An 18,749-nucleotide genomic window follows, 5' to 3' on the forward strand; every position below is an offset into this window, starting at 1 on the left:
GCAATTTGGCCTCTCAAATCTTCATTAATTGCAAATCAATCCTCGACAACTCTTTTAAATTCAATTTCAATCCTAAATAATTTAATAATATTAGAATTTAAATCAAAACTCCAAAATTCTCAAATTAATATACTCGGATTAAAATTAAATAATATTTCGGATTAAATCAATTAATCCCGGGCCTTACACCTAGATTATGTGTATAGGTTGAAAAAGGATTTGTATAGATTGAATCAAGAACCTCTTGCTTGATATGGAAGATTAACAGAATAATTGCTCAATATTGGTTTCAAAAGAGGTGGGGTAGATAAGACATTATTTGTGCAAAAGTTTCAAGGTAATATTCTTATTTTCCAAGTGTACGTAGATGACATAATTTTCTGTGCTTCGTGTGAAAAACTTGCTGATGAATTTGTGAAGTGCATGTCTTCTACATTTGAGATGGGTATGGTTGGTGAATTGACTTATTTCTTGGGATTGCAAGTAAAATAAATGCATGATGGGATTGGAAGCTAAAAATTTGGTGAAAAAGTTCTTGAATGAAAACTCTAAACACATGCAGACACCTATGGGGTCTAGTGAAAAATTGTCTAGGAACGATGTTGCCGAAGGTGTTGACAACACCCTCTACAAAAGCATGATTGGAAGTATTCTCTATTTGAGTGCTACTAGGCCTGATATCATGTTTAGTGTATGTTTGTGTCCTAGATACAAGTCTAATCCAAAAGTTACAAATCTTAAGGTTGTGAAACGTATATTGAAATATGTGGCGGGTACCTTGGAGTTAGGTTTGTGGTACACTAAAAAAACCAATTCAAATTTGGCAGGGTTTAGTGATGCTGAGTGGGCTGGAGATCTAGATGAGAGAAAGAGTACTTCAGGAGGATATTTCTACTTGGGAAATCATTTAGTATCATGGTATATTAAGAAACAAAACTATGTCTCACTTTCTACTGCAGAGTCTGAGTATGTAGCTGTAGGAAGTTGTTGCTCACAACTCCTATGGATGAATCAAATGCTGAATGATTATGGAATTAAGAGTGATACTCCTATTGTGTACTGTGATAATTCTAGTGCCACTGATATTTCTAAAAATCCAGTACAACACTCTCGAACCAAACATGTTGACATTAGACATCACTTCATTCGAGATTTGGTCGAGAAATACATGATCTATATTGAGTTGTTGGAACTAATAACCAATTGGCTGATATTTACAAAAGCTTTGGATTTCGAGAGATTTTATAATTTAAGGAAATCTCTCATTATGTGTGCATTATATACATAACTGAGATGTTGTCTTGGGTGTTGCCAACACCTGCGACAACACTTTTTCATGCACGAGCATATTTAGGATCATTAGGCATGTTGCATTCATGCATTCACTATGTGTTGTGAAGTGTTTGATACTTTGTAACCATTGACCAGTTTTCACTCAGGATTCTCTGCAAAAGTGTTTTTACAGTGTAATGAGAATTAATTGATAAAGATTTCTGACTAAATCACGAAGTAGTGGAGGGATGTTCGTGTATTCCATGATCGTGTTCCAATTGAAAAGTGATTTCGCAAATTCAGAAACTCAAAATAACAAAATTATTAAAAGTAATCGCCTCAATCATAAAATTTGATTGAAAATTAGAAGCAAATGAAAAACCTACCTAAAGGGGTCCTTTGAAGATCTTTCCTTTAGTGTGCAGAGGATCCTTGAGTGTTGCTGGAACATGTTGCCCACATCGTGGATAACACTTCACTTGTCAACATATTTTGTGCATGTGATTGCATTTTATGTTTTTTTCACATTTTGTTTTAGTCATACTTTGGACATGCATATTATTTTGGGTGAATATATTTGGCTGAAAGGTTAAGTGTTCTAATCGAATAAAAGTTTAGTGATTTTCTCTATCCAATGAAATTTTGATTTTGATTGTGATTGATTTTGTTCAGTGGAGTTGTATTCTGATGAGGAGTTTAAATTTGGAAATTTTTGGGAAATTATTTGGGCAAAAATTATTACCAAAAATAAAAAATTGGTTTCCTAATTGAAATTGGATTTTGTTACCGTTTGGAGATCTTATTACCGTTAGGTCAGTAAATCGGGAGAGTAATTGGGATAGAAGGAGTCAGGGTTTATATTCCGTGTGTGGTTCTATCTTTCGGATATTTTTTCTATCTTTTACTCCTATCTCGCAATCACTCTCTCAACCCTCAATTTTCTGCCCTAAATTTTTCTCAGTTTCTTAATTCTCTCAAAATCTAAATGGCAGGCAAGGGATTTGATTCTCATGATATTCGCACTGAGATGGGGTTCATGCCAGATGTTGAGGAGGATGTGCCAACACCCTTGTCATCATACCCTATGCACAAGCAAGCTATTGTTCCTGTTTCGGAGGAACTTGTACCCCTGGAATCCATTGCACTAGGAGAGCCTGGAAACGAACTTGATATGGATAATTTGCCAGATTTTTCAACTCTAAACAAGGTGTTTCCTGCGAAACCCTTGAATCGCCGATCAAAGAGACAAGATGGATATAATCCCGACTACTCTGCTTCAAAGAGATTTCGTGGTAAGGGCCAGTCATCCCGTCCCTATTTAATTGATACCGAGTATTCTTCAAGGGATGACAGTGCCGATCAAGATTTTGTGATTAAAGCTCGTCCAAAGAAATCAACACAGAATCTGCTGCTACACCAAGTTATGCAATTACAATACCATTTGCTGCTGAGAGTGAATCATTTGATGATTCCTCGTCTGTGGGTGAGTCTTCTTCACAGAGACTCAAACTGCCTCTCCTACTGATGTTGTTAAAGATGCCTCTACATCTATTTTTGTTCCTGAATCATCTTCTACTGCCACTCCTCTGGAATTTTTTGATGATGAGGAATCCTCAATAGCCAATTCATGGCTGTTTTGAAGCAAGCAAAGGGCCAGAAATATGTTGTTACTCTTATTTCTGACGATGAACCCGACAAAGATATGATTCAAGAGTATGCTGACAATCGCCCACATCACTCTGATAGTTCTAGCTCTGAATCAAGTGAAGCCTCAGATGCTGAGAAAGATCTAGAAGAGTATGTTTCGAAAGGTGCTGCGGACACCCCTGACAATACCTTAGATGCTGTTGTGGCTGAAGACTACAAGATAAGCTGCTCCTACTCTTCTTATTTTTATTCTGAGAAAACTGCAAATGATTGGCAACAATATGCCAATCGTGACTTCTATGAAGACCACAACATAGATTTTCCAGTATATGAAGCTCAAAATCTGGTAAATGTCTTCAAACTTTGGAATATGCTTGCCACTGTGAGCATTCTTTATTGTCGACCACTGTTTCTGGAGTTTTATTGTAACCTGACTGAAGCCGTGAAGGACCAACGGCATGCTAAACATGGGAAAATGTATGTGAGGGGACATATTGTTGAATTTAGCCTTGTAGTAATCAATGGGTTCTTTCAGTCACCAAATGAAGATGCTATTGAGTTGCCTACTTTGGATGAGATGACTTCGATCATCACTGGAGGTTCTGTAACCAAGTTTCCTATTCATCCACAGAAACTATCTGCTGCCAAGCTTACATCTCTATACTCTGTGTTGCACAAGACCGCTGTGAAGACCTGGACTCCCTCCAGCAATTCTACAATTGTCACCAAACATCAGGCACCGATCTTATTTTCTGTTGGCACAGGTTCAGCGTTCAATTTTGGCCGACTAGTGTTTGACACAGTCAAGGCCTTTGCTGACTATAGCTAGATTACTTTCAAGCTTCCTTATCCCTCTCTGATATATGCAATGTTAGTAAGTCAAGGGATTGAAGAGGATGATGAGGAAGTCTGACTGATGCTGGAGAAGATTTGAAAATTTTTATTCTACTTTGGGGAAACAGAAAGATAGATATGCCATGGTCTGAATCAGGTGTTGCTGAAAATGTAGTGGCAAATGTTTCCAACACCGCCCCTGCCACTGCTGTATTTGTTCCACCCTCTTCGTCTCAGATAGTGGATACCACCTTCATCCAAGCTCAATTGTTGCATGCTGAGCAAAAGATTATTCAAGAGAAATCATATCTTTCTTATTATAAGGCTTATACACATAAATTAAATTACACAACAAATTAAATCCTAGCTAGCCCAAGGACCCAAACCCGCCGCTTCACTCTAGGAATCTCTCAACCCATCGACTCCTCCTTCAGCCTCTAGTCCGATCGTCGTGCCGCCGTCCAGCCACCTCCACTGCCGAAGCTCGAGTCTTAGGTGGCCTAGCAGCTGCTGTGTTGTGTTTCCAGCTAGGTTCCATCGGTCTTTTTAAGCATTTCAAACCAAGGAAAGTGTATGCTCTCTTTTGATCCACCAAGCAAGCTATTTAGTTTTTGTGCTAGATTCTTAGACTAAATTTCGAAAATCTTTTATTGTGCAAGCTAGGGCTCGATTCGTTGTAGAAAAAAGTCGGGGAATGCTTATATTTTCGAATTTCACCTTTGTTTTGGATGCTAAATACTTCATATGATGAATGTGAATTGAGACTTGATGAGTTTTGATGCATTTCGAAAATTTCCAAAATTTTCAGAGGTGTTTTAACCTAAAATTCAAAAATTTATGTAATGGTGGATTTGTTATGAACTTATTTATTTGCAAACATCGAATCTTGAAGTGTTTGTTGTGTTCAAAATTTTCAGCTTGTCATTTTGCGATGTTTGAGCTTTATTTTTGAAAATAGATTAGTTGGTGTTAGGGGATGCCTTAGTTAATCGAAATGGGGTTTAAATGATGGATTGAGTGAAGTTTGGATTGGTTTGAAGTGTTGTAAAGGAGGGATAATAAGCTGAAGTTGATGACTATGTGTATGGGGTAATCGGGTTGAGGAACTATGCAAGAGAGGCATGGAGTTGAAGTTGGAAGCATAGGATTGGAATTGTTGGGATAGTTCATTTCTCATGGTTGCTGGTTCTCGGTTCAGGGGGGGCTAATCGAGAGGTCTGGTTGGGCTGTGGCATGGCCCTAGGTCATTTTTAAGATGTCTTGGTTGTGTCGGTACAAATTGGGCTTAATTCGGGTAATTTTTGTATAGGATAAGGGCGTTTTAAGTCAAGGTGGTTGGTGATAAAATTGAGGAGGTTTAGGGGTTGTCCAGAAATCTGTTTTATTTGGGCGGTTTGGGTTGGATTTGGATGTTATAATCTGGTCCTAGGGTTAGTTTAAAGTGTGAAGAGAGTGTCGGTTCAAGCGGGATTTAATTCGGATAAGGTAAGGTCGAGTTATGTTCTTTTTGGTTGGATCGCTCGAGGTAAGTTATGAATGAGGTAAAATGGAGTCTTGGTTTGGGTAGCTAACCTAGAGGCAGCCACTTAGTCACCAATCCTTCTTGTTTTAAGCGAGGTTTTCATCCCCTAAGATTGCATAACGTGTGGGTGTGCTTTCAACCTTCGAGTTGAATAAAGTTTTAAGCAAGTTGATATACACCTTCGCGTTTCGAGTTAAGTAAAAGTTTAAAATTGATGTTCGAGTTAAGTTAAAAGTTGAAGTCAATAAAAGTAAAGTTTTTGGATGAAGTGAATTGGTTGTGACACCAGACTTGTAGGAAGGGTCCGAGAGACGTCTTGGTTTCCCTACCAACCAGACGTGTAAGGAGGGGCCGGGAGAAATCTTGGTTTTCTAACCAAATCAGACGTGTAAGGAGGTGCCGGGAGAAATCTTGGTTTCCTTACCAAATTAGATGTGTAAGGAGGGGCTGGGAGAAATCTTGGTTTCCTTACCACAGAGGGGCAATGCGGGGCCGGGAGAAATTTTGGCTTCCTTGCCAGCATAGTACTATAGCCATTAATCGATCAAAACAAAAAAAAGGGTCACAATCGAAGAAACTAAATTCACAGAGGAAAGTTAAAGTTGATTGAAAAAGTCAAAGTGATGATAATTATGATTAAATGCTTGGATTGAGATAAAGTTTTAAAGAATGAGTTTTGTTGTGATGTGTGAGTTCTTTACATGAAGCCTTCTCTTTTTTATCCCAAGTCTCATTCTCTTGTATCATTCTAACTTTTTAGAGTAAGTTCAAATTAGTACAAGTATTAGTACTTTATGTATTGCGCGTGTATTTTTTTAACCCTTGTTATTGCACGGTTTATACTTGCTGAGTCGTTAGACTCAGTACCCTTGCTTGGTGCAGGTGAGTTTGATGTTGAGGCCGAGGGGAAGGATCACCAGAGTTGATGGTATCCGGCGATGTACAACCATGACCGTTGCTTTCTTTATTTTTCCGCATTGAGACTATTTGTCACGCCCCGTGATCGGAACGTTGCATCGACGTTGTTAACAATTTTAAATCGTAAAACAACAAGTCATGTAGTGTATAAATAGTCTTCAACCAGTCTTTTACAAATCCAGAAATGTCTTTACAATATCAAAACATGACAATAGCGGAAGCGAAATATAAACGATAATAAAACTAGTAAGACTGCTAGCAATTTCATAATTTAGACTTGATCACCAACCCCAGAATGCATGTTGCTCATCATTATCCAACTGTTCTTCGGTATCTGGGAAGGGAAGTAAGGGGGATGAGTGTTTTGGGAAACACTCAGCAAGAGGGGGCCAATCGTACATGCAAATGTCGAATATACATATATATAGGAGTTCAAAGGAAGCACGTTCCAACACATGTTGCAACATAAATCAGAACAAGGCAAAACTTGAAACTGAGTATCAACACATATCATGAATGAAACATAAACTTAGACATAGCACTGTTATTCATCTCGTTAATCATGGCTACTGATCAGTCCCTAATTTTTACTCCTCTAAGGGTGCGAGGCCTTAAACGGTTATTATAACCCACCGCATCAGGGCCATATAATAGCTTATCATGTTTTCAGAATTCCTTACCACTTCTTAAGTCGAATTCTAACAGTGCATAACAAGGAGTTTCATAGAATAAACATGTACGAATTTCAAAGAAGAATGAACCAGGCCATGTACGATTGAATTTTCACAAACAAGATCATGAACGCATTTAAAACATATATAGATATAAGCCCTCTTATTGTATTCGATTTATAAACAAATCATGTAGAAGTATGAGTTGCTCGGTTCTGGATAGAAAATGTGGTTCCCTGATCAACTTTGGCACTGCTTCTCGGCTTAGTTTGCTGTAGGTGATTGCTTGAAACTGGAACAAGAAGTATGCTCGAATTTGGATAGAGTTTTTGCTCCAACACTTCGACAGAAGTCTGCTCGAAAATGACAGAGCTGGAACCCAAAATGTGAAGTGGTGGTGCTCGAAATTTGTGTGATTTCCTTGAGGTTTCTGCCACTTATTTATAGGAGAAAATCAACAGTTAAAGGGTTTCCTCATTCATGGCCAATAATGTTCATTAACAGCCATGATTCCTCATTATTTCAGCTGTTACAATCTCTTGGTTTCTAGCTGTTACAATCCTTGGCTGATACATGCAACATTAATCTGCATACTGATTGTGGCTGTTACAATTATTGCCTATGACAAAAACGTGGCTTCACATTCCTCCCACCTTGGGAGAAGTTTCATCATCGAAACTTGGATTGGGTTGTTCTTCAAAGAGGAATGGGTAAAGCTTTCGCATCTTCTCCTCTAACTTCCAAGTGGCTTCCCTTTCCGTGTGATTAGACCACTGAATTTTCACGTATGGAATGGTTCTTCTTCTCAAAACTTGATCCTTGGTATCCACTATCCGTATTGGAACCTCTTCATATTTGAGCTCCTTATTTAGACTCTCTTCAATTACAAGAGGTTCAATTTGAAGAACATGACTGGGATCTGGGATATACTTTCTTAATTGAGAAACATGGAAATTGTGAATCCTTGACATATCTGGTGGTAAGGCCAGTCTATACGCCAAGGTTCCTACTTTGTCCAGAATCTCGAATGGTCCGACATATCTGGGATTCAATTTTCTAGTTTTACCAAATCGAACAACTCCTTTCATGGGTGAGATTTTTACATATGCCTTTTCACCTACTTCAAATTCCAACTGTCGTCTCTTCATATCAGCCCAACTCTTTTGTCGATATTGAGCAGCTTTGAGTCTTTCCTTGATGATGGTTACTTTTTCTACCGTTTCTTGAACCAGTTCACGTTCAGTGATGGTTTTCTCTCCTACTTCATCCCAGTATAAAGGTGAGCGACACTTTCTCCCATATAAGGCTTCGTATGGTGCCATACCAATACTGCTGTGGTAACTATTGTTGTAAGCAAACTCGATTAAAGGCAAGTGTTCACTCCAGTTACCACTAAAGTCTAGAGCACAAGCCCTCAGCATGTCCTCCAATGTTTGGATCGTTCTCTCTGTTTGGCCATCAGTTTGAGGGTGATAGGACGTACTGAGAGTGACCTTGGTTCCCATGACATTCTGAAAGCTTTTCCAAAATCTGGACGCAAACCTCGGGTCCCTATCTGACAAAATACTAGCAGGTACGCCATGTAATCTTATGATATTGTCCATGTACAGGGTAGCTAGTTTATCCAGGTTGTAGTTCATGCGGACCGGTAGGAAATGCGCTGTATTTGTAAGTCTATCTACAATTACCCATATTCCGTCATGACTCTGCCTTGAATTGGGTAAGCCGACAACAAAATCCATAGAAATATGTTCCCACTTCCATTCTGGAATTTCCAAAGGTTGAAGTAATCCTCCAAGTCGTTGATGTTCATCTTTGACTTTCTGACATACCTGACATCGAGACACAAACTCAGCAACATCCTTCTTCATTCCATTCCACCAAAAATTTCCTTTTAAATCTCAATACATCTTGGTGCTGCCGGGGTGGACTGAAAATTTTGATTTGTGTGCTTCGAACATTACCTCCTAACGAAGATTGTCAATGTCAGGTACATACAATCGTCCTTTCATCCACATAACTCCATTAGAATCTATTTCAAGATTTGGTGCCTTTCCTTCTCCTGCTTGCTCCCTGAGTTTTGCTAAAGAAGGATCTTGTCTCTGTTTCAACTTGACTGTTTCTCGAAGACATGGTTGTGCTGAGAGTGAGGCTAAAATTACTTTACCCATGTTCTTCCAACTCAGAGCATCAGCTACCTTATTTGCTTTTCCAGGGTGGTAGCTTATTGTCAAGTCATAATCCTTCAATAGTTCAATCCACCTTCTCTTTCTCATATTCAACTCTTTTTGAGTAAACAAGTACTTGAGACTTTGATGATCAGTGAATATTTCACACTTTGCACCGTAAAGATAATGTCTCCAAATATTTAATGCAAAGACCACTGCGGCTAGTTCGAGGTCATGCGTGGGGTAGTTTTGCTCATACGGCTTTAGTTGTCTTGAAGCATAAGCAATTACTCTTCCATCTTGCATGAGCACGCATCCCAATCCCCCCTTTGATGCATCGCTATAGATGGTAAAATCTTTGTCTTCGGATGGTAGTGCCAATACTGGTGTAGATTCTAGCTTTTTCTTCAAAATTTCAAAGTTTTTTTCACAAGTTTCATCCCAGTTGAACTTAGAGTTCTTTTGTGTGAGTTTGGTGAGAGGTATAGCTATCGAGGAAAAACCTTCCACGAATTTTCGATAGTAGCCAGCCAAACCTAGAAAGCTTCGAATTTCAGTTACAGTTTTTGATCTAGGCCAATTGACCGGTTATTTCGGTATGAATAAATTCTACTGGCAAGCGAAACAGGTCAAATTATAATAAAGTGGACAAAGGTCCAAGTGTCGAACCCACAGGGACTGTATAAAAATGATTACCAAAATATATTTATTTCTACCTAATCTAGACTAATTAAAAGGATGATTTCAGATTTTTAACTAACAAATAAACTTGCAAATAAAATTAAATAAACCAAAAAGCAGCTGGAAAATTTGGATTACTTCAAATTCAGGAAAAGTTCGATCAAGGACACACGTAGGTACCAGACAATTCATGTAACAAGCAGTCGATCTAAGACGTCAGACTTAATCTTAATTCACGAAAATTTTCCTAATTTGTTCGAAGGACTATTTCTAGAACAATCAAACCTATTCAAATATTGATGAACTAATCTTTCGTAATTCTAATCAAATTTGAATGCATAAATTGCTGCGAAAATTCAGTAAACACCTAAACCGCATAATGAAACCAAATTCTATTTCTAGTCAGTTTTACACTATGTTGATTATCGAAGTGATCAAAATCGAGGCCTCCTCTGTCGACTTGGAATCGATTAACAAGAAAACAAATAACTGGCCAAGAAATTTGTAAGACAAATATAAATTCGATAATTAATAAAATCAAATCAAGTCTAAAAATCTCAAATAAACAAACGAGTTTTCTACATAAATTGTATGGCCCAATCACGTGGCCTTAATCGAAAGAGAAAACTACTCAATAATAAACATGATTCAATAAATCAAGTTTAAAAACATAAAATAAAAATACTAGAATAGAAGAAATTCTGAATAAATTTGCTCCACAGCCGCCGTAAGCTTTTCCCGTACTCAAAAAGATCAAAAGTCTGTAAAAAGGGCATAAAAATTCTATTTATAGGGCCGCCCAATTAGAATCCCTTAAAAATAATATTAAACTCGGAATTTAGGTCACGGACACGCGCGCGTGCAAGGAGGAGCCTCGCGCGCGCGGCTTCTCTTCATCTCTCTAGAAATCTCTTCGGCGCGCGCGCGAGGCATGAGCTCGCCCACGCGTGCCTCGCCCTGGATGCCTCTGGAATTCCCTTAGGCGCACGCGCGAGCAAGAGGCTCGCGCGCGCGCGCCTTGTATGCACAGAAATCCCAAATTTTTCTTAAATTCCTACAAAATTCAACCAGGTGAGTCTAATGCAAACACATAACATAAAACATTAATAAAACTTATGAAAATAATTTAAATGCATGCAAACTAAACATAAAGTGCTATAAAATAATGCATACCAAACACACTTATCAACACCCCCATACTTAACTCTTGCTCGCCCTCGAGCAAGACATGAAAAAATAAAATGCAAACAAAAACATAAGTAAGGATGATTCATGAGAGTGCACAGCCTCCGAGAAGTTCAATCACAAAAACAAAATCACGCATATTCTCTCAACTTTTCATAATACACCTTTGGTTTAACGTGAACGTGTGTGTGTGAAATGTCATTCCAGTTTCATGCAACTTAGATCGAATTCATCTTAAGACTTCTTAGCGACCTATAACAAATCAGTGCAAGTTTCACTTTTCAAGTGCCCATCCTTCCAACGACGTCTAGACTAAACTCACCTCCCTTGAGATAATGAATTACACACCTTCAGATTTTGCACCCGGTATTGATTTAGCCCCAATAATTACCCGCTGACTTAGCTATAACTGGCTAGGATATGAAAAATCATTCTATTTTTTCTTTCTAATCCCCTCGTCTATAGCCCGGATGGAGCATCAATCCCATTTAATCCGCATACTTAGCCTTAATTTAATTTTTTATAGGATTTTAATCCTTTCAAGGCCCGGATGGAATTGTATATAAATTTTTTTTTAGGTGCGCCCAAGATCATAAGGGTAAACTATAGCCTCATAAAAATTCATAGAACACAATCAAGATCCACAAACCACCTATTGTCGTGCAATGGTCAAACAGACAGAAACTTCATCAAATCTTTCGCTACAATTCACTGGTCTAACATACGTGCTTAAAAATATTCACGGTTCAACCTACAGTTTCTCATGTCAAGTCAAGATCAAAATTTTTCAAAAAACCATTTTTTCAACATAAACTTCATCATCATTGGCTATTATGACTCATCCTACTCATGCCAGACAACATAAACACAAAACATCATGATATGCATGAATACGAACTATATGCAATAAACTATACCAAATGAATGCAAACAATCAACACAAACAAAACTAATCTACCCCCCATACTTATCCAAAGCATTGCCCTCAATGCTTCAGAACAATGAACAGAATGCATAACAAACACACAAATGCAAAGACGAACAAAAACACAATGAGAACAAAAATAACACTCCCCTGATTTTCGATTCATCCTCTTCCTTCTTGATAGAATCCTTCGGGACGGTATCATCATTCTAGAATATTGGCAGGCACGACCAACTGGCATGGGAAAGAAACAAAAATCAAATAAAAACAAAACAAAAAGTGAAAACAAAATAAAAAGATAAAGCAAAAACACTGGGTTGCCTCCCAGTCAGCGGTAAATTTATAGTCAATAGCCCGACTATACTCTTCTCTTGAGTGGCAAAATTCAAGGTGGTTTATCCACCGTCTGTGAAAAACTCGAATCAGTCCGGCACTTGCATGCTACACCATTAAAGAATTTGTGCACTTGACCAATTCCTGCAGACAACTGCACCTGCTGACATGCATCAATTTCAACACCAATCATATCAATCAAATGAATAGCAGAACAAGTTTTTAAAATTGGGCTTTCAGGAGCCGGCTTAAACACAGTAAAAATTACTTGTTCATCGTTCAATCTCAGCACCAACTCTCCTCTCTCAACATTAATCAATGCCCTACTAGCAGCAAGAAAAGGACGTCCTAAAATCAGGGGAACCTCTAATCCTCTTCCATGTCAAGGATAACAAAGTCTACAGGATAAATTAAATTATCTATCTTGACTAGGACATTCTCCACTATCCCCCTCGGGTATTTAATAGATCCATCAGCAAATTTAAGAGAGATAGCAGCAGGTTCTATATTTTCAACACCTAGTTTTCGAGCAATAGAATTTGGCATTAAATTTATACTCGATCCTAGATCACACAACACATTATCAAAAGACAGACTTCCAATATGACAGGGTATAGAAAAACTCCCTGGATCATGAAATTTTGTTGGAAGCTTCTTTTGCAACACCGCCGAGCACTCCTCCTTCATTGTGACTTGCGTAAGATCATTCAGCTTCTTTTTATTTTTCAGCAAGTCTTTCAGAAACTTTGCATATCTCGGCATCTGAGCTAAAGCATCTGCAAAAGGTATGTTAATATGCAGTTTCTTGAAAATTTCAAGAAACTGTTTAAATTGAGAATCAAATAATAGTTGCTTAGCTCTAAGAGAGAAAGGTAAAGTAGATAAATCAACATTTTCATTAACTTCAAATTTCGAAGTCTTACCTTTCTTACCTGCCTTGGAGGAATTTTCAACACGCACATCCTCCATAACTTCTGCACTTTTCGGCCCCTCCATGGTCTCTTCTTCGTCCATCTGCTTCTCCTCAGACTGTTCAGATTGTGATCTCGTCAATACCATAATTGCATTCATGCCTTTGGGATTAAGCTCAGTGTTGCTCGGTAGAGATCCAGTAGGACAATTTGACAATTAGGAAGCAATTTGACCCATCTGAATTTCCAACCTCTGCATCATAGCTTCTTGATTTTGTAAGCGAGCCTCAGTACCCGCCACATATTTCATCATTATTTCCTCGAAGCTCGGCTTCTTCTCCTCTTGCTTGGGCTGCCAGTTCTGATTATAATTGTTGTTGTAGGAGTTGTACGGCTGTCGTCCTTGATTTCCCATAAAATTTACAGCATCAACTTCAAACAACTGCTGATCTTCTTTCAGATTCCCTTGTGCTGGCGCTGTTTTCATGAGTGCTACTTGATGTGTTAGAGCGTCGATCTTAGCATTCAGGGCCATCAAAGCATCGACCTCTAGAACTCCGGCCTTCTTTTCCTTCTTTACATCCGGCCATCCAATGTTACTCTCCGCCATATTTCCAATGATCTCCCAGGCTTCAGCTGGCGTCTTCCTGAATAAGCATCCATTAGCAGCAGCATCCAGCATAGATCAAACCGACTAATCGGTTCCGTTGTAGAATGTCTGGGTCTGCTGGATTTGAGTAAGATTATGCTGAGGACATGTCCTCAACATCTTTTTGAACCTGTTCCACGCCGCATGTAGAGATTCTCCCTCCTTTTGCTTGAAAGATATAATATCAGAGAATAACTTAGCCATCTTCGTAGGAGGGAAGTATTTCTTTAGGAATTCTTGGACAAGACCCGTCCAAGTAGTAATACAACCAGTCGGCAGATCATCGAGCCACTCCAAGGCTTCGCACTATAGAGAGAATGGAAATAACCGTAGTCTCACTGCATCAGAGGTTACCCCATTGAACTTGAATGTGTCGCAGATCAACAAGAATCGCTCCATATGAGCGTAAGGATCCTCAGTAGAAGTGCCTCCAAACCATGCTTGAAGTTGGATCATCTGAATAGTGGAGGGTTTAAGCTCAAAGATGTTCGCCTCAACAGCGGGGCGAACGATGCTGGATCCATAACCTTCAACTGGAGGCCTAATAAGATCCCAAACAGTGCGGTTGTCAACTTCTTCTGCCATCTCTTCCTCAAACTCAGAACTAAGTTCCAGATTAAGATCTCTCTTAGCACAACAAATTTTTCTGAGTGTGCGTTCTATCTCCAAGTCGAGTGGTAGGAGATTTTTAAAAAATCTAGATCGACGCATGCACTAGCAGACGAGTACCTAACAAACAAAAAGAAAATAAAAAAATTCAAAATTTTATTTAAAAAAAAAACAGTCTAATCTCAAGAGAAATAAAAATTCTGATATCATAAACAGTCCCCGGCAACGGCACCAAAAACTTGACCGGTTATTTCGGTATGAATAAATTCTACTGGCAAGCGAACCAGGTCAAATTATAATAAAGTGGACAAAGGTCCAAGTGTCGAACCCACAAGGACTGTATAAAAATGATTACCAAAATATATTTATTTCTACCTAATCTAGACTAATTAAAAGGATGATTTCAGATTTTTAACTAACAAATAAACTTGCAAATAAAATTAAATAAACCAAAAAGCAGCTGGAAAATTTGGATTAATTCAAATTCAGGAAAAGTTCAATCAAGAACACACGTAGGTATCAGACAATTCATGTAACAAGCAGTCGATCTAAGACGTCAGACTTAATCTTAATTCACGGGAATTTTCCTAATTTGTTCGAAGGACTATTTCTAGAACAATCAAACCTATTCAAATATTGATGAACTAATTTTTCATAATTCTAATCAAATTTGAATGCATAAATTGCTGTGAAAATTCAGTAAACACCTAAACTGCATAATGAAACCAAATTCTATTTCTAGTCAGTTTTACACTATGTTGATTATCGAAGTGATCAAAATCGAGACCTCCTCTGTCGACTTGGAATCGATTAACAAGCAAACAAATAACTGGCCAAGAAATTTGTAAGACAAATATAAATTCGATAATTAATAAAATCAAATCAAGTCTAAAAATCTCAAATAAACAAACGAGTTTTCTACATAAATTGTATGGCCCAATCACGTGGCCTTGATCGAAAGAGAAAACTACTCAATAATAAACATGATTCAATAAATCAAGTTTAAAAACATAAAATAAAAATACTAGAATAGAAGAAATTCTGAAGAAATTTGCTCCACAGCCGCCGTAAGCTTTTTCCGTACTCAAAAAGATCAAAAGTCTGTAAAAAGGGCATAAAAATTCTATTTATAGGGCCGCCCAATTAGAATCCCTTAAAAATAATATTAAACTCGGAATTTAGGTCACGGACACGCGCGCGTGCGAGGAGGAGCCTCGCGCGCGCGGCTTCTCTACATCTCTCTGGAAATCTCTTCGGCGCGCGCGCGAGGCATGAGCTCGCCCACGCGTACCTCGCCCTGGATGCCTCTGGAATTCCCTTAGGCGCACGCGCGAGCAAGAGGCTCGCGCGCGCGCGCCTTGTATGCACAGAAATCCCAAATTTTTCTTAAATTCCTACAAAATTCAACCAGGTGAGTCTAATGCAAACACATAACATAAAACATTAATAAAACTTACAAAAATAACTTAAATGCATGCAAACTAAACATAAAGTGCTATAAAATAATGCATACCAAACACACTTATCACCAATCCATAACTGCCTCCACTTTCTTGGGATCCACAGATACTCTGTCTTTGGATATTATATGGCCCAAGAAGGTGACGCTCTTTAGCCAAAATTCACACTTCTTGAATTTGGCATAAAGTTCTTTCTCTCTTAGCGTCTGAAGATTGAGCCGGAGATGCTCTTTGTGGTCTTCTTCACTTGGTGAATATACGAGGATGTCGTCAATAAACACCACCACAAACTTGTCGAGGAACGGCTGTAATACTCTATTCATGAGGTCCATGAATGCTGCCGGTGCATTGGTTAACCCGAAAGGCATCACCATGAATTCGTAATGCCCATACCTTGTCCGAAAAGCTGTTTTCGGAACGTCTTCTACCTTGACTTTCAATTGGTGATAGCCTGACCTTAGATCGAGCTTGGAAAAGACTGTAGCTCCTTTGAGTTGGTCAAACAAATCATCAATTCTTGGAAGTGGGTACCTGTTCTTGATTGTGATCTTATTGAGTTCTCGATAGTCGATACACAACCTCATACTCCCATCTTTCTTCTTCACAAATAGAACCGGGGCTCCCCAAGGAGATGCGCTTGGTCGTATTTGCTTTTTATCCAACAATTCTTGCAGTTGCTCTTTTAATTCTTTCAATTCCGCTGGAGTCATTCGATATGGTGCTTTTGATATAGGTGCAGCACCAGGTTCTAGATTAATCTCAAATTCCACCTCGCGGTCACGAATTACTCCAGGGAGTTCTTCAGGGAACACATCCGGAAATTCTTGTACAACCGAAATCTCTTCTAATGCAAGTGTAACTTCTTCCTTTACCTCACCTACTACGGCTAGGTATACGTCTTCTCCACTTTTCATAGCTTTCCAAGCTTGAGAAGCAAATAAAAGAGACTTCTGCTCCTTGGTTTTACCATGATAAATGACTTCGTCGAGGTTTGAAGTTCGCAGTTTGACATTCTTCATGCGACAATCAACTAATGCATGATTATTTGCTAGCCAATCCATTCCTAAAATGGCATCAAATTCTACCATGTGTAGTTGAATGAGTTCAGCTTGAAATACGTGTTCACTGATGTTAATTACGCAATATCTGTGAACCCTATGTGTTTCAATTGTTTTGCTGGTGGGAGTTGCTACTCTAAAAGGTTCCACAAGCATCTCAGGAGTAAGCCCTAACTTCTTAGCAAACCTCTTAGATATAAATGAATGCGTAGCACCACAATCAAACAACACATAAGCAGAAGTTTTATTGATTAAAATGGTACCTGCTACAACGTTATTTGCATTCTCGACCTCCTCTTGGGTTATGGCAAAAACTCGGGTATTCGGCTTGTTCTCCTTTGGTTTATTCGGAGTAGAACTGCCTTTTTCCTCAGTTTCTTTCCCTTGTTTTGTGGACAATCTGCAATGCGGTGCCCAGTCTTCCCACATCCAAAACAGGCGCCACTTGCTCTACTGCATTCTCCGAAGTGTTTAAATCCACAGGTACTACATGTTTTGATTTCTTGATTGCTTGGTTTTGAAGGAGCGCTCTTGTTTGTTCCAATAAACTGATATGGTTTCTTGAATGGCTGTTTTCCTGTTGAAGATTGCCCCACAAGAGGTCTCTTGTTCGTGTTTTCGTCATCCCTTTGCTTGATATCGGTCCCAGCTCGAATTGCAGCTCCCATTAAATCAGCGAAACTTGTGGCATGGTATACTGCTAAAGCTGTCTGAATACGACTGCTCAAACCTCTTTTGAAATGGTGCATCTTCAAGACATCATCAGCCATGATAGTAGGAGCATACGTTCCAAGTGAATTGAATTTTGAAGTGTATTCAACCACTGTCATATCCTGAGTCCGAGTGAAATTTTCGAACTCACTTAATTTTTGCAATCTGACTTCCGCAGGATAATACTGCTTCAGGAACACATCCTTAAATTGTCGCCACGTGATTGGACCAGCTGCAGTCATAGGTGGTGATACTGCCTCCCACCACTTGGCTGCTTTTTCTTCCAAGAAGGGTTTCACTACGTCCACCTTAAACTCATCAGGAATCTCAAGTAAGCGAAGTTGAGTCTCGATATGCTTGAGCCAATTTTGGCCAACCTCAGGATCTGGATCTCCTTTAAAGGTTTGGGCTCGATTCTTTCTCAGTGACTCGTAATGATACTTCACCCCTTGCACCTGTTGTACTGCCTGTGGTGGTGGATTTCCATTGGCAGGCGGGTTTCCCAACCCTTGAAGGGTATTAGCCACAATGGCTGCTATAGCCGCTAAGTCAGCATGATTTAGGCCTAACCCTTGCGGTGGTGGTGGCGGCGGAGGGTTCCCTTCATTGTTGTTGTTGCGGATTCTATAGCGTGGGTTACGATTGTTGCGTACTGGTCTCTCGTCCATGTCCTACATACGTAAAAGTTTCTAATATTCTGATAGATTTATGGATTAGAAAATAACTTAACAAGTTGGACACATAGGTAAACAAAAGACCATTCATTGAATTTTAGAATAACAACCGAATTGAAATAACAACTGATAGTTTTGGAATTGAAAGCAACAACTGAATTGGAAATAAGTGACAAGAAAACATAGCTGAATAAAAACTAATGCATCCATACTAATCTAAGTCTATAACTTCTCCATCCCCCAGAACATCGACGGGCACCTCCTCGACCTCTATTTCTTCCGGATCCTCCTCGGGTTCCTCCTCGGAATCCTCTTCTTGCAGTTGATTTACGGCCTGGAGTAGAATGGCATTATGATTATTCAAGTTTGCCACTGTACCCTGCAATTGCTGGACTTGAGCTTCCAGCTGCTGGATGCGATCTCGCATCTGTTGACGATGCTGCCCATGTTCTGCGCAGGACTACTGCCTCAACTGCTTCTCATGCTCCACTTGTTTAGTCAAGTAGCTAACAACACCAGAC

General features: G+C 39.0%; 1 pseudogene; it reads right to left on the bottom strand.

Moving 5' to 3' along the window:
- Nucleotides 1–8,831: 8,831 nt before the first annotated feature.
- On the bottom strand, nucleotides 8,832–18,655 carry LOC140888087 (uncharacterized; annotated as a pseudogene).
- Between the last annotated feature and the right edge of the window lie 94 nt (nucleotides 18,656–18,749).

This window comes from Henckelia pumila, chromosome 3 (assembly GCF_033568475.1).
Source record: "Henckelia pumila isolate YLH828 chromosome 3, ASM3356847v2, whole genome shotgun sequence".
Lineage (NCBI taxonomy): Eukaryota > Viridiplantae > Streptophyta > Magnoliopsida > Lamiales > Gesneriaceae > Henckelia > Henckelia pumila.